This window comes from Sus scrofa, chromosome 2 (genome assembly GCF_054392235.1).
Source record: "Sus scrofa isolate SSC_HxYL_T2T_F1_AM1 chromosome 2, Sscrofa_HxYL_maternal_Yorkshire_Landrace_v2.0, whole genome shotgun sequence".
NCBI classification, from domain to species: Eukaryota; Metazoa; Chordata; class Mammalia; order Artiodactyla; family Suidae; genus Sus; species Sus scrofa.
In genome coordinates this window covers 127656761-127678876 of record NC_139384.1, presented here as the reverse complement: position 1 = coordinate 127678876, position 22116 = coordinate 127656761, and the positions used below count along the sequence as shown (strand labels likewise).

General features: G+C 42.3%; 1 protein-coding gene across 12 annotated transcripts in view; it reads left to right on the top strand.

The window, feature by feature from the left end:
• The window catches only part of APC (APC regulator of WNT signaling pathway), a 324590-nt gene that overhangs the window by 62615 nt on the left and 239859 nt on the right, over window positions 1-22116 (top strand). For 9 of the 12 annotated variants that reach the window (XM_085009317.1, XM_085009297.1, XM_085009312.1 and 6 more), the window contains exons 2-3: window positions 1044-1178; window positions 11692-11906. The gene's annotated coding sequence lies outside the window, so the exon portion shown is untranslated. Of the gene's footprint in view, window positions 1-614; window positions 727-1043; window positions 1179-11691; window positions 11907-22116 lie in introns of all 12 variants that reach the window. The other 3 variants (XM_085009320.1, XM_085009298.1, XM_085009315.1) reach the window with 1 other exon arrangement.

Below are 22116 nucleotides of genomic sequence, written 5' to 3'. Positions count from 1 at the left end.
AAAAACAATGATACAACACTCCAAAGAAAGGTGAAAACTGGTATATGACCATTTAAAAAATGACTTTACATTTTGAACTATTTTAAGACTTACAAGAAATTGCAAAAATAGTTCAGAGCTTCTCATGTGCCCTATATCAAGCTTTATCCAATGTTAATATCTTATATAGTCATTAAGAATTGCATAACTCTTAAACTCCTCATCTGTGTTGAGCATATAAAAGCATCAAGTTGCTGGAGACCAAAACAAAGGATTTTTGAAGGGTTATACTTTTTTAGAAAGAACTCCGGGTGTGGTATGGGTCCCCCTAATGCTCTCTCTACAAGTGACCACAGATCTACAACAAATGGTATTTACTATTCCCGAGAGGCCCTAATTGTCTGGAAAAGTATAGGAGGATAAAGCCTTAAGCTAACTATATGGATTTTTGGTTTGGCTTTGAATTTTTATTTCCTTAAAGATTGGCAGTTTTTATTATTCTCTAATTCAAGGAGAATATTCAACAACAACAAAAAATGGTCTCCAGGTAACTGAGATACAAGACTTCAAAGGCAAAATTTCTTTTTCTTTACATCTCTCATGAGCACATGTCTAATTTTATTTCTACTTTTTAGCTCTTTCATTTTAGCAAAATTGTCATTGACATCTACTTGGGAGAGAAGAGCAGCAGCAGTCATATGCCCAGTGTAGTTTTTACTTGCCTGAACGCAGACCAAATCCCTGCAGGTCTGTACCCTGTACCCAGGCGAGTCATGCTTTATCATTAGCTGTGCCTTTGTACCTCACGTCGCAGCTCAGTGCTTGACTGATCCACCTCCTACCAACTCTGCATGACCCATGTCCTTCCTACTCAGGTGAACCTCTTCTTTTGAGCTATCTTTTCGGGTTTGAATTATTCCTGGGATTTTGGCAATGCCTTAAATCTTAGTCTTGGTCTACTGAAAATAGAGTATGTTTAATTCAGAATGGAATACCTTCACTTCATTCCTTTTGGGAAAAAATTAGTATCTTTCTTATGTTAATGTTGTTGATCTTATTTTCAGTTCATCTCTGCATTTCCCAGTTTACCTAGCAGAAGGCCTTGGACATAATGGGAAATCAGTGAATTTCTAATAAATGGACGGATTCCTTCCATAAAGAAAGGAGCTGAAAAGATGACTAATCAAGGCAATTACCAGGTAATTAAAAAACATTTTTGTAATATTTGGACTTTCAGGAAGAGTTTTTGTTAATTATAAAGATAATTACTTTAACATAACCACACCACTCTTTGCACATGTGTGGGACCCAATATTTATTTATTTGTTTGTTTTGGGACCCAATATTTATATACACATATATTCATACAAAAAGTAGGTAACCCCAGTTGGATTAAGAATCATATTCATGGAAAATTTCTAAATGAATACAAAAAATACTATTACCAATGTTATTTCTGGAGAAAGAGGAAAGGGAATTATTAGATCAACAAGGTTCCCTGGACTGGCAATATTTTACTGTACACAGTAAAAAAACACACTTTGGTACTGTTTTAATTTTTCATGAGCATGTATTACTTCTCAATATTAATTTTAAGAGTATATTAACTCAGGAATTCCCTGGTGGTATAGCAAGTTAAGGATATGGCGACATGGCATTGTCACTGCTGTGGCTCGGGTTTGATCCCTGGCCTGCAAACATCCATCCACATGCTGTGGGCTCTGCCAAAAAAAAAATTGTATTAACTGAGCAGAAAACTAAGCAGAGATACTGTGGTCCTGAGCTTTTGAGCATGTAGCCTTCGCTGATTCACAGTAGGGTGTGAAAAACGAATGCCACTCGGGCACATGCAGGTAATGTAAATAAGCAAATTGGGTTGCAAATGGCTGCTGGCAAATGGGGCAGTGCCTGCTCTGTCTAAAGTGGCCAGGTACTACCCATTCTAGCTAACTAATGCTTTGCAGGAATATGGGTCTCAAGTTGTCAGATCGCTCAGTTTTCAAAGGAAGTCAGAGGTTGGGGAATTTTCATGAAATTTCCTAATTTTTAAATGAAAGTAATTGATTTAAAAGATTTAAAGTTTAAGATGCAGAACAAACAGAACATGTCCATGGCTCAGATCCAACCTATGGATCGCCAGTTTGCAAACTCTGACTTAGGTAGTAGTCTAATTTGTTTTTTTAAAAAACAAATGAAGATGTTGCAAGAAATTTGTCGTCTCATCCATTTTACTTCTATCCAAAATATCAGTCAGTATTCCAGAGCATACAAAAGGCTCTAGGTACTTCCATGATGAATGAGCTATTAGGACCCAGAAACTGTCAGGCCTCTGCAGGCTTGCTAACTGGTTCTCAACCAGCCTAGCATTCTGGGTCCAGTCACAACAGATAAGATCTTGGGGTAGTAGCAGTGTTTCCTGAGAAGGCTAGGAAGGCGAAGAACTGAAATGAGGTTCATAGAAAAGAATCAAAGGGAATTCCTTGTAGCACAGCAAGTTAAGGATCCAGCATTGTCACTGCAGTCGCTTGGACTGCTGCTGCAGAATGGATTCAGTCCCTGGCCTGGGAATTTCCATATGCCTCAGATGTGGGAAAGGAATAGGGAAAGAAGGGAGGAAGGGAAGGAGGAGGAAAGAAGGAAGGAAAGAAAGGAATCAAATTAGTATGGTCTTTGAACCTTGAGTTGTAACCAATTACAGAGTTGTGGATTGGAGTTCCCATTGTGGCTCAGCAGAAACAAATCCGACTAGTATCCATGAGGGTGCAGGTTCAATCTCTGGCCTCAATCAGTGGATTAAGGATCTGACATTGCTGTGAACTGTGGTGTAGGTTGTAGATGTGGCTCCAATCCCATGTGGCTGTGGCTGTGGTGTAGGCTGGCAGCTGCAGCCCCAATTCAACCCCTAGCCTGGGAACTTCCATATGCTGCACGTGTGGCCCTAAAAAGCAAAAACAAAAACAAAAACAAACCAAAGACTTTAAAATAATCATGAAGGCCAAATTTAGGATATGCTTAATGTGACATTTGGGTATGAGCAGGAGTCAAGACAAGTAAAAAGTATCTATTCTTATATAAAGACAGTGGAAGGCATATATACAGGTAGAAAGATGGAGTACCTCCCAGCTTCAGGCTTAGCGTCCAAAGTTGAACCATCGTTAAGAATAATTCAGAATAGCCCAATGGAGTCTTCTTGTCCACTTAAAATCATTTGCAACACCATTCAATAAAATCTATGAAGATAGTACAATTACCCTCCAAATAAATTGTCAAAACGCTGGCTCAGTTAGGTTTTCATGCCAAGTATTTTCTGCTTACAGATAACAATATCCGCTATGCCACTAGCCATACTCACTATTGAAAACCTAGCTGAAAACCAAGAAATAAATGAACCTTAACCAGCAAAGGCCCTCAAGGTATCCAGACTCAGCTTAGCAAAGCCAGGCAATTCGGATCATGAGGCTGATTACAAAGGCATCTCTGGAGTTCCCGTCATGGCGCAGTGGTTAACGAATCCGACTAGGAACCATGAGGTTGCAGGTTCCGTCCCTGCCCTTGCTCAGTGGGTTAACGATCTGGCGTTGCCGTGAGCTGTGGTGTAGGTTGCAGACGCGGCTTGGATCCTGCGTTGCTGTGGCTCTGGCATGGGGCGGGGGTGAGCTATACAGCTCCGATTTAACCCCTAGCCTGGGAACCTCCATATGCCGTGGGAGCTGCCCAAGAAATAGCAAAAAAGATTAAAAAAAAAAAAAAAAAAAAAAAAACAAAGGCATCTCTTTCTCCATGCGGGACATGTTGATACTAGTTGGCACATGACACTGAGAAAATGGGCTCTCTGGTTCTTCACATAGGTTGGAAGCAGCAAATAAATGCAACACAGCATTTGGTAGACACTCCATATATTTATCAAGTGACAAGAATGAGTACAGGAAACAAAATACAGGTAAAATGATCAGTCAACTGCCTGACAGGGAGAAAGAAGGCAGATATCCTGAAAAGTTGACCCAAGTCTTCAAATAACACCTCAGTCTGAAGATATTAAGGTTGGGGATAAAGCTCCTGAAAGCCTCTCTCTGTTTTGCACGGTGCCAAGCTCCTGCTCTTCCCTGCTTGAGAGGGTCTGCTTGGGGCCTGGATGCCTGGGTGCATTGTTGTCAACTGGCTCCCAACTGTGAAGTGGGATGAGTAGCTTAACTTCTTTTTTCTTTTTAACATTTTTAAAAATTAAAGTATAGTTGAATTACAATGTTGTGTAGGTTTCAAGTGTACAGCAAAATTACACACACACTCATATATATATATATATTCGTTTTTATCTTTTTCCCTTATAGATTATTATAAAATCCTGAGTATAAGACTTTGAAAACAAACTTGTGTTTACCAAAGGGCATAGTTGGGGTGGAGGGAGGGATAGACTTGGGGTTTGCGAATGGCCTATGCACACTGTGGTATATGGAATGAGTGGAACTACTGTATATAGCACAGGGAATTCTACCAATATTCTGTGAGAATCCATATGGGAAAAGAAGCTGAAAAAGAATGGATGTGTGTACATGTATAACTGAATCACTTCATTGTACAACAGAAATTATCACAACATTGTAAATCAACTATACTTCAATAAAACTGTAAAAAAAAAAAAAAAGAAAAAAATACAGTTCCTTGTGCTAAACAATAGATCCTTGTTGGTTATCTATTTTATATTTATATTAGTGTGCATGTGTTAACCTCTCTTAACTTGGATTTCCCCATCTATAAAATCTATCTGCCTCATAGGGTTATGAGGCGTCAATGAGCTAACATTTGCTTTAAAAAAAAAAAGTATTAGAAGAATGCCATGTCAGTAAGGTTATCTCCGGGTGAGGGTATTCTGTCATCATCCTTGCAAAAGAGCAGATTATGTTCAGGATAATCTAATTAATAAGGCAGGAAGGGAATAACAAATGTATGGCAGACCTTCTCCTCAAATTATTAAAACACGAAATTTTGGTTGGTAGAGAGCTAATTTTTTAGCCATCTGGGAAAGTGAAGTGAAATACTTCATTGGTTTGCGTGTCTGCCCAGCTCAGCACTGTGGTCCAAGGAGTGAGGGAAGCAGGCTTCCTAACTCGAGTCTCAGCCATCATCTCCAGCTGCGTGGCACTGGCAAGTCCCTTAAGCATACTTCACTTTTCTCATCTATCAAACTAAGATAAGAGCAGAGTTGTTACTAGAATTGTATTATGATTTTCATGGACCCTGCATACATTTGCCTTCATGGGCTCCTTCTTCCATAAAATAATAGTAAAAATTTTACTTTACACCTGCACTGGCCTAAAGACAAATATAACTTAGGTAGATTCCTTATTACATATTCATTACAATAACATTTGATTTTTTTTCTCCTGACTAAAAGAAATTAAAATTAAAACTTTTTTTTATGGAACCTAGGTACTGCGCCTACTGGATAAGTCGGCGCTGATTGTTACAAGTGCTAAATTAATCAGTGTTTGTAAAGCCTTGGAACAGTGCCTAACGCCATTGTAAGCACTATTATGTGTATGTGTTAAATAAATAAAAACTTAAGCGTCAGACCAGCCAGATGTTACTTCCTTCCAAACCTCCTCCCTGCTTCCCCTGCCCTTTTGATAAAGAATTTCTGTTTCAAAATATGGCTAAAAATTTTCCTGCCACTACCCTGAAGTTAGCAATAGCAACTGAAATTATAAAGGTTTCAGAAGAAGAAGTAGGAGACAAGTAGTATTTAATTTAATTCCATTTTGTTAAAAACACCGGGGTTGCTGAGCATTGTTTGCACCTCTTTCCCAATCTCTGCACAACTTCAGAGGCTCTGAGCAAGATGCTGGCAAGATCATAGAGTCCCAAAGTGGGAGAGTTTGCTCTCTGGTTTCCAGCCTTTGTTTTCAGGAGTGAGAGCACTTTTCAATGTCCCCTGTATATATGACTAAGGATGCCAAGCTTATGAGAGAAATTACCAGGGTTTTATCCCTCCCCTGCAAATTAAAACATACACACACAAAAAAGAATATTAAAAGATACAGCAGGGAGTTCCCGTCGTGGCGCGCAGTGGTTAACGAATCTGACTAGGAACCATGAGGTTGCGGGTTCGGTCCCTGGCCTTGCTCAGTGGGTTAATTATCCAGCGTTGCCGTGAGCTGCGGTGTAGGTTGCAGACTCGGCTCGGATCCTGCGTTGCTGTGGCTCTGGCATAGACTGGCAGCTACTGCTCTGATTAGACCCCTAGCCTGGGAACCTCCATATGCCGCGGGAGCGGCCCAAGAAATAGAAAAAAGACCAAAAAAAAAAAAAAAAAAAAAAGATACAGCAGTCATTCTTTTTAAGAATTACGTTCATATTAAAGGCTTAACAGACAACTGAATTTTCTTCCTTTTTTTCTTTTTTCTTTTTTTTTTTTTTTTTTTTTTTTTGGTCTTTTTGCCTTTTCTGGGGCCGTTCCCGTGGCATATGGATGTTCCCAGCCTAGGGGGTCTAATCAGAGCTGTAGCTGCCAGCCTACACCAGAGCCACAGCAATGCAGGATCCGAGCCACGTCTGCAACCTACGCCACAGCTCATGGCAACACTGGATCTTTAAACCACTGAGCAAGGCCAGGGATCGAACCCTCAACCTCTTGGTTCCTAATCAGATTTGTTTCCGCTGCACCATGACGGGAACTCCCTGAATTTTCATTATGGTAATTCATTCCATAACACAGGAAAGCTAAAAGAAAATTTCAGCCCAGTGTAAACTTCAGAATCAGAAAAATGTATAACTACCTTTATTTCTCTTCTCAATGACTAGCATAGGCCTAGAACATAGTCAACAATATTTGGCCTCATTTTTGGCTATTTGAGTATGATGGACTCTCACCCACACATAAAGCAAGGTTGAAACACCAACCACTGTTTAAATTTGGATTCACACACACAGTGGAATACTACTCAGCCATAAAAAAGAATGAAATAATGCCATTTACAACAACATGGGTAGACATAGAGATTATCATACAAAGTGAAATAAGTCAGCAGAGAAAGACAAATACCATATGATATCACTTATAAGTGGAATCTAAAATATGTTACCAATGAACTTATCTATGAAATAAAAACAGACTCACAGACAGAGAAAATAGACTTGTGGTTGCCAAGGGGGGTGGAGTGGGGGAAGGTTGGATTGAGAGAGAGAGAGAGAGAGAGAGCGGAATCATTTTGTTGTACAGCATAAATTAATGCAACACTGTAAATCAACTTACTTCAATAAGTTTTTTTAAAAAAGAATACCTTAGCCACACTTTCCTCTTGATTTCACTTTCTTTCTGTTTTGCTTATCTCCCCTGCTTCCAACTCCTGACTCCATTGCCCAGCTCCATGTTTGCCCCATGGATTTGGGTCCCCCTTTCCTCCCTGCTGTATGCTGATATCTGTCTCACTCCTTTGACAGTCATCATCTATCCCTCTCACCAGTGCTGGCTACATAACTTGTGGAGTCTGGTGCAACATGAAAATGTAAAGCCTCTCCTTTGAAAAGCAGAAGAAAAAGCTTTGCTCCTTCTTTTGTGGTCTCTCTCTTGACTTGTCCTGGTATTTTTATTTGCTCTTTGATGTTGCGCTCTCTTGTGCTTGAGGATACTTATGGGATGAATGAGACCTAGTCCCACAACTTAGCAGGTGGTCTGTGTGTGGCATCAGCATGCCTGGCCCCAGCCCTTCCTGTCTCACACCCAGGCTCCAGCCAAGGTACCAGTGGTTGTTGGGGAAGCTGGGTGAGTTGGAGGAGTTGGCAGTTGAAAAGCAGGAAGCAAGAAGTGGTGAAATACAAAACCGATGAGCCAAGGCCCCCAGCCCCTGGTTCACGCTCCATCGTGCCATCCAACATCACTTATAAAACACACATTCAAAAATTAAATTATTCAAAAAATCAAGATGGTGATCACAGAACATTGAACTTGAAGCATGGAGTCCTGAGCAGAGGGCTGTGTGCCTCTGTACTGGCTGCATGCTCACAAAGCATGAGCCCTGCCTACCAACTGTGAATTTTTTTTTTCTTTTTACAGCCACACCCTTGACATATGGAAGTTCCTAGGCTAGAGGTTGAATAGAAGCTACAGCTGCTGGCCTACACCACAGGCACAACAACGAGGGATCTGAGCCACATCTGCGAACGACACCAAGCTCATGGCAACACTGGATCCTTAACCCACTGATCGAGGCCAGGGATCAAACCTGCATCCTCATGGGTCCTAGTTGGGTTCATTAACCATTGAGCCACAAAGGGAACGCCCACCTGTGAATTCACAAGCCAATTCCCATGTGGTCCTCTCAGCCATGAGATAGTCTGACTCAGGCACTCTCTCTCCCAGTGTAAACTCTTGAACAGAATCCCAGAATTCAAGTCGACTTCCTCCTTGTGCCCTATGCTTTACTTTGTATGTCTGGCTTCCTTGGATCCACATTCATGTTCTCAACATAAACAAGTACCTCAAGACAAGAAATGAATGAGCTGCATTTTTCTCATGCTGGTCTCTTACTTTTCTCTCCAGAAGCATTTCCAGGTGTCTGAGCTCCTACGAGGAGTGTTGGACCAGATCCCAATACACACATAAAAGCAACAGGACACCCTTCATCCAAGACCTTTTTCTTTTTTCCCTCCTTATCTTTGTCTAGTTCCACCTTCTTACTCATATTTCAAGTTAGACTGTATTGAATACTGTGTTCATTATTGAAAGAGGCATTCTGATCCAGCCATGACAAGATAGAGAATCAAACAAAATCCACCGTAACGCCCTTCGGAGTAATCTGAGTAAGCTCTGTGGATTTTAAAGTAATCACCCATGTGCTTCTGGCTGCCAGCTCCCAGACTGAATTTCTCTGCTACCAGTAAATATTGGAGAGATCTTTTGCCAATACTGTGGAGAAATAGAAACAAGATGTACTCAGATCAGATACAGCATATTTATTTCAGATGAATTGATGGTTGCTTTATCTTGAGCATTTAAATATGCTGTTAGGCTCAAAAGAATTTGAATTTAAATGTGAAGGTTATGGTTGCCCTTAGCTAATTCTGTCTTTGCCTTGTCCTTTCATCAGTCACGCCATATGAAACCATATCATTTGTAAATTCATAACATACTTTTAGAATGAAAAAGACCAGAGTTCCCTCTGTGGTGCAATGGGGCATCAGCATTGCTGCAGCTGCGGTGTAGGTTGCAGCTGTGGCTTGGATTTGATCCCTGACCCAGGAACTGCAGGTACAGCCAAAATAAATAAATAAATACAATTTAAAAAAATAAACTCAGAGTTTCTGTCATGGCACAGTGGAAATTAATCCAACTAGGAACCATGAGGTTGCAGGTTCAATCCCTGGCCTCACTCAGTGGGTTAAGGATCTGGCGTTGCCATGAGCTGTGGTGTAGATCGAAGATGCAGCTCGGATCTGGCATTGTTGTGACTGTGGCTGTGGCCAGCAGCTGTAGCTCTGATTAGACGCCTAGTCTGGGAACCTCCATATGCTGCAGGTGTGGCCCTAAAAAGCAAAAAAAAGAAAGAAAGAAAAAGACCTTGAAATCATCTGATGTACTCATTTCATTTACAGATGAGGAAAGTTTACATCCAGAGTCACACACAGCATGTTAGGTAATGTTGGGAGCACAGCTGGAACTAGTTTCTGACTTTCTGCCAGCCCTCCCCTGATTCTACAGCACAAAGACTCAAAGAAACCAAAGAAATGTCATTTGGATATTTATAAAGGTTTTTTCCTGATTAAATGATAAATGAATTAGCCTCAAATAAAAATTCTTAAGCTCCTTTATGTAAAAATTGAAAGGCCAACTACAAATTGGAAACATTCAAAATTTGCAACACACAAATCTTACTGCTCTTATTAGATTGAAAATCACTTATATAATTACAAATCAATAATCCTTAGTATTTGAGCTTATCCAGAATCTTGTTTGTTCCTTTTTAGGATCCCATGTAATGATTGTTTGGGGCCAGTGAAACACTGGTGTTACTTTTAGTAATTATGAATCGTGAATTATTTTCACTATGTATGACTTTAGAAGAAATACCAGAATAAGGTAGATTTCATTCATGTCAAGTGTATTTCATTTCATACTGAAGAAGGAGTCGGGTAATGGCCATAGAACCAGGCATGGCTGACCTGGAACATGGCCTGGGGTCCAGGCATACAGATTGGCCTCTGTTGGGGCTGTACCCAAGAGAAAGAAGAGACTCTTTTTCCAGGCCCACCAACCTATTCTAGCTGATCCACCACAGGGAATTGTGCAGGTTGGATGCAGCAGTCGAGAGGTCTGCAGGGGTCTAGACAACCATTGCCCAGGCTGTTTAGCAGAAGAAATTCATCACCCGGAATTTGCCATCGTCGGAAGCAACTATCCCAAAAGATGAGGTGAGATGGCTCATTGCAAACTAGGTTTCGGTGCCAGTTAGAAGAGAATATCCTGAAAGCAGGGAGTTCTGTCTTCCACGATACAGTTTGTGCTTAGATCAGTGACCAATATTTGGTGTTCATCCATAACCAGCATTCATGGAATCAAAGGATGGATGTGAGGGTGGCCCCTCTCACTCTTACCTCTAATACCCTTCTTGCAGCATTGTTGCCTCCTGAGTGCAAAAATAGTGATCTGCCCTGGTTTGGAGGGAAGAATTCCCTTTGAGCACACAGCAGTATTTCTGCTGAGCTGAAGAGTGAGACTGCTACCTGGTCATTTTGGAGTCCTCCTGTCCCTGACCAGCAGAGAAAGAAGATTACTCTCCTGGTCAGGATGATTGATTCTGACTACCGAGAGCCAACTGTGTTGATACGACAAAAATGGTGGTACAGAGGACCATGCCTAGAGCTCAGGGACTGCTTGAGGTCTAGTCTAGTACTTAAATTACAAATAATAAAAGTTAATGGAAAATGCCAACAACCACAAAGGGCAGAACTGCTGAGGACTGGGATACTTCTGAATTCATTCTGACATTCATTCAGGAATGATTGTTTGGGCCACTTCAAGAGGTAAGAAACCTGCTGAAATTCTGACTGAGAGCATAGAAAACTTGAAATAGGCCAGTTTTAGAAGGTGTGTGTGTGCGCGTGCACACGCGTGCACGCGTTTACCTAAAGGTTATAATCTTTTCTGTAACGGGTCATATAACAAACATTTTGGCCTTTGCCAGTCATATGGTCTCTGTTAAAAGTACTCAATTGTATCATTGTGGCCCCAAAGCAGCCAGGGACAATATGTAGATTAATGGGTGTGGCTGTGTTCCAATAAAGCTTTATTTTTAAACTTGGATTTGACCAGTTTGCCAACCCCTGATGTAGACTCATTTTGTATTTCTTCCTCTCCTTCTTCTTACTAATTTTATATAAGACAGATTAGCCCTCCAGTAATAGAATGTTTTATTGAGATTTTATCTTAGTAATAACTAAGAGGGCTTCAAGGTGGATGAAGTGACTGTCTCTCAAAGGTAGCTGCGATGACCGCTGGGACTCAGAGACTGTTGGGACACTGAGGTACAATAAGGATTGAGAACATTTGTGTAAAGGAAGTTGCACTGTGCCAGTCAAAAGCCTGAGGTTGTTTTCCGTGTCTCAATTCCATAGGGAAGCGCTTGTGTGGAAGAAAGAAGCCTGTGGAGTAACCAGTTATTAAGTTATCATTGCCCAGAATCAAACCCGCCCCTTTTCTGCTCTTCTCTGTGATTGTAGGGCCGGGACCCCACAAACCTCAGTTCTCTTTTATCAACTGGATCCCTGTGAGGATTTGCCAATAGAGGGCGCGAGAGGGAGACTCTGAGGCTGGAGCCAGAAGGGCAACCGCTCCCTATGCACTTCGATTCCTTTTTGTCTTACTGTTCCCTGGACAACCATCCAGCAATGGAACTTCACCCCAGCGGCATCAGCGGATTGCTCCACTAGCACAGGTGAGTCTCGTGTATATTTTTAACAACACGCGCAGAACCAGCACCATTACACCCCCTAGAGACCCCAGCACCAGCCAGCCAGCGCCCCATCCTAGAGGTCTGGGCCTCTCCCAAGGATGCAGCCTTCAAGTTCCTAAGGCAACGGTACAGCCGAGCAGTAACCTTCCTCAGAGGTGTGAGTCAGCTTTGCAGGACCCGTTCTCAAGCTTCTGCACCTTCAGGGTCTCAAACTCTTCCATTTATTCTCCAGTTTTAGGATGGTAGCTGCTTCCCAGGACAGCTACTTCCTTAGTGTTTGTTCCTTGCCTTTTCATTTTTTCAATACCTGGTTGATGAATCTTGATGTGAAGTTCTCTGTTAAAATAACTGGTACCATTTCTGTCTCTTGACTGATACCATTCACCTTACAACCCTATGAGGTTATATCCATTTTTCAGATAAGAAAATGGAAACCTAGAGTAGATGAATAACTGGACTGAAGCCACAAACTAGTATGAGACAAGAATAGGGCTTAAACCCAAGTCTTTTCTGGTCACAAAGCCGTTGCTCTTTTATTTATTTTATTTTGTCTTTTCTAGGACCACACCAGTGGCATATGGCAGTTCCCAGGCTAAGGGTCTAATCAGAGCTGTAGCTGCCGGCCTACACCACAGCCACTGTAACTCGGGATCCAAGCTGCATCTGCGACCTACACTACACCTCATGGCAACGCCGGATCCTTGACCCACTGAGCAAGGTCAGGGATCTAACCCACAACCTCATGGTTCCTAGTCGGATTCATTAACCACTGAGCCATGACGGGAACTCCCAGCCATTGCTCTTTTAAACACAGCGTAGTTCTGCAATGTGAAGGCAGCTCTAGTCGAAAGTTCTCTGTCCTCTTCCAGCACTGATATTAAAATGGGTAGAAGCAAGGTAGGTCGTGTAAATGCAAAAGTGAGCGCACCTGGCAGCTTTAAGAAGATTTATGACATTGGGCCCACGTGAATTCTATTCCAAAGCACTGAAGGGACCGGCAGACATGATTTAAGATACTGTAGTAATCTCAAAAAAAAAAAGCAACTTGGGAGCTGCTTGACTCGTGGGCAAAGGTTAAAGACTCTTCCTTTTTCTAAAATGGATCTACAGATATTCAGTCTTCACATTAATCCCCAGCAAAAATCTAGGATTTCCTGTGTGTGCTTTTAACACAACCACCTGATTCCTGAGAACAAGCATGTGGAACCAACTAAGCTCATTTACATGCACAAAGTGCTTCGGGACGTGCTCTCAGGTAAAACAGTGAAGTGAGGAATGGATGAGGATCAAGTTTTGTGTGTAAACATGCTTGTCTGGAAATAAGAAAATAAGGGCAAAATTCGAGGCAGTGTCGGCTGTAACTTTCAAAAGACAGAGCAGAGAGCAAACGCCAGTCTTCATCGTCACTGCCAGCCAGGCTCCTCCTGTGTCTCCCAGGGGAATGTATCCAGGCTGGAGTGGGACCAACAAGAAAGAGGTCATAAAGGTTGTCCTGAGGATCAGACATGGAAGGTAAGGCGGACCTGGCGTTTATTACTAGAGAGATGAGAGAAATCTTCCAGACCTTGCTGTCAGAGGCTCCTTTCTAAGGGAGGAGCTCCAGGTTTCTCTTTGCATCCCTGTCTCCAAGTGGTTAAGATGGCAACCATTGTAGTCATTTGTTGGTTTTGCTGCCATCATCCATTCCTCCTCCCTCTGGCAGCAGTTCCTTGATCGTTCTTTGTGGGAACACTCTTTGCTTCGTTGGCTACATTCTCTGTGAACATCAAGAAGTCCCACTGCCAGCCCCGGCCTGAAGTGAGTATGGGTCCCAAGGCAGGTCCGTCAGATTCTCTCCCTTAAAATATGAATCCCTGATCAGAAACAAAAGACGAAAAACAGTTGTTGCTGGAACAATAGCAGCGCCTTGAAAGACTGTTCATTGGTTCCTGCTGTTTGGATACACACAAGCTGCCTCTGTTCTGCTCTCTCTGGGTCTGATTCTTCCATTTCCTCATCAGTTTTCTGAGCTACTCCATTTCCCTTAAATAGATCCATTTTCAGATAGGGCTTTTGTTCATTAGTTTGCTTGCTTGCAGCTGAGGAATCTTCACTGATTCCACAAGTTGTGCTGGTAAGGGAAAATTTAAAGCTTTTCTGTAAACGTTACAGGACTCTCGTTCTAGGCTGTCTCTAGTTACACATACCCACCACAGAGATATGGGGAAGCGCGTCGTAACTTTTGTACATCCAGGGACTGAGTTCATCTCGTTCACCATTAGATCTGAAGTGCCCAGCACAGTGGTAGATGATACATAAAATTAGTTGCATGAATAAATGGAAATAGAAGGAACTTTCCAATGGTTAGTTTAATAGTGGAATTACTATACCATGGAGTAGTGAGCTTTCTGTCACTTCAGAGATTTAAATAGAGCCTAGATCTCTTAAGATGATGGGGAAAAAAGGATTCCTTCATTGAGTAGGTGGTTTCCACAAAGCATTCTAATTCTGGATTTGTAATTCCATAATTACTTCTTATTTGCTCTTAGGAAATACATCTTAAAGCAAAAATAGAACACTGTGTGCATTAAGATAATATATAGAGTAGGAACTCCCACTGCAGTGCAGCAGAATTGGTGGCCTCTCTAGAGGGCTGGGACATAGGTTTGATCTCTGGCCCGGCACAGTGGAAAAGGATCCAGCGTTGCTGCAGCTTTGGCTTAGAACGAGACTACGGCTCAGATCTGACCCCTGGCCCAGGAACTCCATGTGCCTCGAGTAGCCAAAAAAGAAGAAAAAAAAAAGATAATATATAGAGCACACTATATGGTTAGGGAAAAAAAGGTATAAGATGGATTTTTGGTGTTAGGAGAGTGTTTCTTCACATGCACACACACATACACACACGCACACACACATACACACAAAAGCTAGAAAAAGCTGCAGCAGGAGACATAAACCTTTCCTGGGCTTGTTTGCAGTGACCTACACTTGATCTATTTTTAGTCTCAAGGAAAGTGAAATAATAAGAAAATGGACAGTTTGGTTGCCATGGTTATTCCCATCCACCAGCTCATCTCACCCCCCATTTCCCATCATTTCTAATAACCTAGTTTCCCAGAATGATATTTTAGGAGCCTATAACCGAGGCTCTTTATTAGAAGGGCTGCCCTGTTGCCACCCTCTTCTGGCCACTTTTCCAGATTCCCTTTGTCTTGCCAGTTTTTGACATGGCAAGGGAATGGAAGATACCCAGCCTAAGACTACCAAGATTTTTCAGCACAGGTAAGTCTTGTGCTTGGTTGCAACCTCTTAGGTGTTAGGTGCATGAGTTCCTGAACCTTCTGTGTGTCACCAAGACAAACAGCAACTGAGATAGTGGGGTGCTATTTTCTTTAATGCTGACTTCACTTACTTTATAAGCAGCACACCTTGACAGGAGAGGCATGTGGAATTTAGGAAAACAGTCTGGAGAATATGCTACCTTGTGAAACTGAGCTTGACAGCTCTCTTGGCTGCTTGGAATTTTTTTTGTAGCTAACAAAGACAGTATCTTAACTTTTGGCAGAAGCCCGTGAGACTGGAACAAATCCATTTAGGGCCCCTTAAGAGACAGTTTGTGGGGAATTATGTTCCCTTGGTAAATTCTGGTCTGTGTTACAGCAAGTTGTGAAGTTTGGCTTCCTATGGACTCATTCGATTTTTTTTCAAGCCACACATCTAAACACTAGGTGGCAGCCTTACCTTTTGTGTCACCAGTCAAAGCCCTGATACAAACTCTTAATAATTAAGAAAATAAATTACACCATCAAATCTCAGCCTTCCTCTCCCATTTTTTAATTTAATATTGGCATCCAAATATAACAAACTTTCAAAGGCCATTCTTAAAGCAGACCCATAGCGTACATAGACTTGATTTTTTTTTTTTTAAACATTTGCCCTATTGCCTACAGCTCCACAATTGCTCTAATTCTTTTTTCCTGGGTGATATTAGTGGATTAAACACTTGTTCCAGGAATGGAGGATTCTCTGGCAAACAAAAGACAAGGGCCTTGCTTTTGTGGAGCTTATATTCAAGTAGACAAGACAGTAACAAGAAATGAGCAAGTAGGAGTTCCAGTAGTGGCTCAGTGGTTAATGAATCAGACTAGGAACCATGAGGTTGCAGGTTTGATCCCAGGCCTTGCTCAGTGGGTTAAGGATCCGACGTTGCTGTGAGCTGTGGTGTAGCTTGAAGACGCGGCTCGGATCCCACGTTGCTGTGGCTCTGTCATAGGCCCGCAGCTACAGCTCTGATTCCACCCTTAGCCTGGGAACCTCCATATGCCACGGGTGCAGCCCTAGAAAAGGCAGAAAGACAAAAAAAAAAAAAAAGAAAAAAAAGAAAAAAAGAAAGAAAGAAAAAAAAAAAAGAAATGAGCAAGTAAATGAAAATAACTTTAGATAATAGAGCATAATGTCATAGCAGTTGGGCATAAGGGGAAAGGGATGGTGGTCAGAAGAGGCTTCTGTGGGGGCTGTATGTGACTGGAAGCCGGAATGAAGGAAGCAGCCAGCCAAGTCAAGAGCTGGGGGGATGGTGGTCCAGGCAGAGGAGCACGTGCAGCAGCCCTGGGCAAGGACAAGCTGTGGTTGTTGAAGAATTAGAGGCTTTCTATTTAGGAACTGGACGGTGTGGCTGGAGCCTGGTGGAGTTGGGGGTGGGGAGGGAAGAATAGGCTAGAAGATAAACACGGGTCAGACCACATAAGGACAGCTGGCCAGGGATGGAAACAGAATTGATTCCAAGCTCAATCGAAAGCACTGGATAGAAGGGCAGAGGGAGCAGAGTTCACCGTTGCTATCGTCACAAAGGAGAATGTATCGCGCTTCTGACAGCACTTACGGTGGACTGATTATTAGTAGATTTCATAGACACCCTAGGACCTCCCAACCCAGAGCAGACCTCGAGGGCACAACGCCCCCCAGTGAAGCATCATTCTGAGTGTGGATCCCTGCAAGGAGAAAGCAGAAGCTGAGGGGAGATCTATATTTGGAAACACTAAACACTGACAAGCATCCATTTGCCTCTGAAAAAGTATTTTGACCCCTACACCTCTTTTATGCCAGAAAGAAAAATGAAAGAGGTAGAATTTTCCCATCACGAGATGCACAGATCAAATTCAGGCTCTAGGACTGCTGAGTTCTGCTTGACTCTTTTTGCCTGGCATCTAACAACGGAAGCTTTATGATAAGAGATGCTGGCAACAAATTGATAGGAGACAGTCTATTTAGTGCACTGACTGAGGCATTTCAGTCGGAAAGCAAACATCTAAAATAAACAGCCTTGCTCAGCTGGCCCTAAGACTTCTTTTTGATATAGTCACACCCTGAGTTGTTTATGGGCTATGCTTCCCACTTAGCCTCATGGCTTGACCCTGAGCAGCATCTTGGGAGGCTGTGAGCAGAAGGCCAAGGAGGAGGCTTTGCTTCTTGACCAAACAAAACAAAGATGAAGGTGCTGGGCTGCATTTTCCTGCCAGCTGCATATGTGCACACAGACACGTATGCCACCCTTTAATGTCTTTTCCCCCCTTTTGAACTTGCTCTGTCTCAGTGTCATCAGCTGAGGAGCTGGCCCATTCAAGTAAGTAAATGAGGAGTGTGTATTGAGTGGAGGGTATGTCCAAGTGGAGAGAAAATGCCCATGGAGAGGAGACAGCCACTCCCCACCCCCAGCCAACTGTTGCCAGGCACGAATGTGGGGCCTGATGTTATTGATATCCTGATTATTCTAGAAAAAAAAATGGAAGTCCAGATTTTTATGTGAAGTCTCCTGTCTTTTAAAATGTTTGCAACTGATTCAACTTGAAAAAAAATCTTATATAACAAACTAAGGAGGAGTTCGCATTGTGGCTCAGTGGTAACGAACCTGACTAGGATCCATAAGGATGTGGATTGAATATCCCTGGCCTTGCTCAATGGGTCAGGGATCCAGCATTGTTGTGAGATGTGGTATAGGTCGCAGACATGGCTTGGATCCCACATGGCTGTGGCTGTGGTGTAGGCCGGTGGCTAGCACTCCAATTCAACCTGTAGCCTGGGAACCTCCATATGACGTGGGTGCAGCCCTGAAAAAACAAAAACAAAAACAAACCTGGGGAATATAACAAGAGAAGCAGATGTACAGAGAACGAATAGTGGTTACCAGCTGGGTGGCAATATAGGGGTGGGGGTGGGAGGTACAAAGTGCTGGGTGTAGGATGAGCTCAAGGATGTATTGCACAGCACAAGGAATATAGCCAATATTTTGTAGTAACTGTATGTGGAATGTAACCCTTAAAAATTGTATAAACACTTTTTAAATTCTTAAAAAATCTTGATGGCCAAATAAATCATGTCTATGGGCCTAATAGGTCCTGTGGGCCCCCCATTTGTAACCTCTGCTTCAGTCATTTATTTTCCAGTATTTATTATAATTTCAAATGTATTGGAGTTCCCTAGTGACCTGGCGGGTAAGGATCTGGTATCGTCACTGTGACTATGATTGATATGTTCAGTCCCTGGCCCAAGAACTTCCACATGCCGCAGGCATGGCCAAAAAAAGGTAGACAAGTTGAATAATTTTACAACGAACACTTCTGTACATCTATTACCTAGATTCTACCTGATTTATTACATATCTGTTCAGTTACTTACTGTAATCAGATTTTAACTGTATGGAAATTCTAAGGGACAGGAAAGAGGAAAAGAGAGGGTAAGTCCTATAGAGGTGACTCTAGTTTCAAGCCCAATTCTTAAAATTCAGCCTCAGGGCGTTGGGAGGTGGGAGGGGAGGGGAAGTGGCTAATCAATCGGCATAATGTTTCAGCTGTGCAAAATGGAAAATTCTAGAGATCAACTGTACAACTTTGTACCTAGAGATAGCAACTGTATTGTACACTTAAAAATCTAAGAGGCTGGATACCATGTTAAGCATTCTTACCACAATAAAATTAATAATAATTAATAAATTTTTTAAAATTCGGCCTCTTTTATTTGCCCTGTTTTCTGTTTGACCATTCCATATGCTAACAATGAAAGAAAGAGAAATTAGGGGAGCAATCCTGTTTACCATCACATCCAAAAGAATAAAATACCTAGAAGTAAACCTACCTAAAGAGATAAAAGACCTGTACTCTGAAAACTGTAAGACACTGCTGAAAGAAATCAAAGATGACACAAATAGATGGAAAGACATACCATGTTCTTGGATTGAAAGAGTCAATATTATCAAAATGACTATACTACCCAAGACAATCTACAGAAATGAAAAGACAACCCACAGAATGGGAGAAAATCTTTGCAAATGAATCAACTGACAAGGGATTAATCTCCAAAATTTATAAATACCTCCTACAGCTCAATACCAAAAAAACAAAAAACCCCATCAAAAAATGGGCAGAAGATCTAAACAGACAATTCTCTAAAGAAGACATATGGATGGCCAAAAAACACATGAAAAGATGTTCAACATCACTCATTATTAGCAAATCAAAACCACTATGAGGTACCACCTTACACCAGCCAGAATGGCCATCATCAAAAAGTCTACAAACAATAAGTGCTGGAGAGGGTGTAGAGAAAAGGGAACCCTATTATGCTGTTGGTGGGATTGTAAACTGGTACAACCACTGTGGAAAAAAGTATGGAGATTCCTCAGAAAACTAAACAGAACTACCATTTGATCCAGCAATCCCACTCCTGGGCATCTATCCAGAGAAAACCATGACTTGAAAAGACACATGTACTCCGATGTTCATTGCAGCACTATTTGCAATAGCCAAGACATGGAAACAACCTCAATGTCCATCAACAGAGGACTGGATCAATGGAATATTACTCAGCCATTAAAAGGAATGAAATAATGGCATTTTAGCAACATGGATGGACCTAGAAATTATCATGCTAGGTGAAGTTAGACAATGAGACACCAACATCAAATGCTATCACTTACATGTGGAATCTGAAGAAAGGACAGACTGAACCTATTTGCAGAACAGATACTGACTCACAGACTTTCAAAAACTTACGGTTTCCAAATGAGACAGGTTGGGGGGTGGGGGGATGCACTGAGGGTTTGGGATGGATGTGCTGTAGCGTTTGGTTGTGAGGATTGTCGTACACCTTTAAATGTAATAAAATTCATTAAGTAAAAAGTAAATAAAAATTTTATACAACTTTTTTAGGGCCTACATCACAGCCACAGCACACCAGATCCTTAACCCACTGATCAAGTCCATGGATCAAACCCACATCCTCATGGATACTAAGCCACAATGGGAACTCCCTTTATACAACTTTTAAAGCTTACTTTCCATTCACAGTTATTGCAAAATATTGGCTGTCTTCCTTGGGTTGTACCATCCATCCTCGAGCTTATCTTACACCCAAGAGCTTGTGCCTCCCACTTCCTCAGCCCTATGGTGCCCCTCACCTATCCATCACTGGTACCCATTGATTTGTTCTCTATATCTCCTTCTTTTTGTTACATTCTGGCCACAGTTTTTAAATGGACCTTAGGAGACAGAGACTTGAAAGCCCTGGTAAACCAGGCCAGCCCTGGGGAGATCCAACCTTCCTCTCAAAGTTACATCCCAAGAAGGGAGCCCCTGGGTGCTGGAGGGTTTTGTGGACTAGAGTGAGCCCATGTTCTTCTCCACTTCCCTGGCCACAGTCAGAACCCCAGCATCTCAGAAGTGAGGCCTGGCAAGTCCAGGCAGGGCTGCTGCCCTTAATTCAGTCGGAAAGGGCCAGCCTGAGACCCTGAGATCCCTACCAGGAGGCGAGCGTGCAGTTAGCAGCGTCACCTGCTCTGAGTACGAGTGAGCCGGGCCTTTTGCGCATGGGATGCTCATTTAGTGTAGGAGGTTAGAATCAAAAGTCTTGGCTGTGAAAACTGATTATTCTAATTAAGTCCCACAAGACTTGGTGCAGAACACTTTTCAGAGGTTGAAAATAGCTTTTCTCAGAGTTCCCACATGTGCACTGGGACCCAGGGAAGATATTTCCGTCTTGACAGCAGCTCTCGTGTTGGCTTGTCTGGACGGATTGATCCACAGCCTGCTCTTGTCCTTTGTGGTGACTGAGGAGCACCCAGGGACAGAGGGGGGAGAAAGCTTTTCTACCTACTCCTGTTCCCCACTGCTTTTCACCACGCTTAAAGAAAATTACATTCCCCGTGCAGTTGCAGCGTATCATTAAGGGATGGTAATCACCATGGTAACCAAGGCTAGTCTGCTACAAGCAAAAGGAAAAAGAAAGAAAAGCAGCAAGCCAGAGCTTGCAACACCCACATTACCGCAAACTGTCCAGGCTTCTAAGTAATATGGCTAGGGAATATATTTCTTAGATTGACAGCTAGACCGAATTTTAGAATCATGAAATTGTAAAAGTGAAAGAAGGGCTTCAGAATGACCAAGGTCTGCAACAAAATGCATTCAGAGTCAGCGGATCAGGTAAAGAATCACGCTGGTGACACTGTCGTCGTATCCCCATTGAGAGGGGTGTGGGGAAAGGGTCTGTAAAACTGAGGCTCTGCTCTGATAGAAGGGGCAACAGCTTCTGCAGCTGCAGCTAATTGTAGCAGGGGGAGAGGCCAGCCCTGTTATCGCAGATTGGGCAATTTTCAAAGGAAGCTGAGAATGCAGATTTTTGTGAAGTATCCCAGTCTTGACGACTAAATAAAACTAATTCCAAGCAGATCAAATGAAACACATCTGTGTTCCAATGTATAACACTTGATTCAATATATGGGACGTCCCTTGTGGCGAAGTGGGTTAGGGACCTGGTGTCGTCACTGTAGCAGCCTGGCTCACTGCTATGGGGCAAGTTCAATCCCTGGCTGAGGAACTTCCGCACGGTCTGATTCAACATGTGTGACTCTTTTTCTTCAACCTGGAGGATAGTAAGGTCCAGAAAGTTGTTATTCATGTAGATTACACAGTAAGTGAGCAAGTCTGGCCTCTGCAGTCTGGACTCCAGGGACAGCGTTCTTTCCCTAATAAAATTTGGTGACAAGGCAGCCTAGCTCCATGGGGCTCATTTTCATGTTAATTGGTACACAAATTCTGCTGGGAGTCAGGCCTTCTTATCAGCTCAAAATTTTAAAACCATAAAAACAGTTCTCAGGAAGTATGAGATGTGTGAATCTATTATTCCTATTCAGTCCTTGTTATATCACTTCCTGAATAGT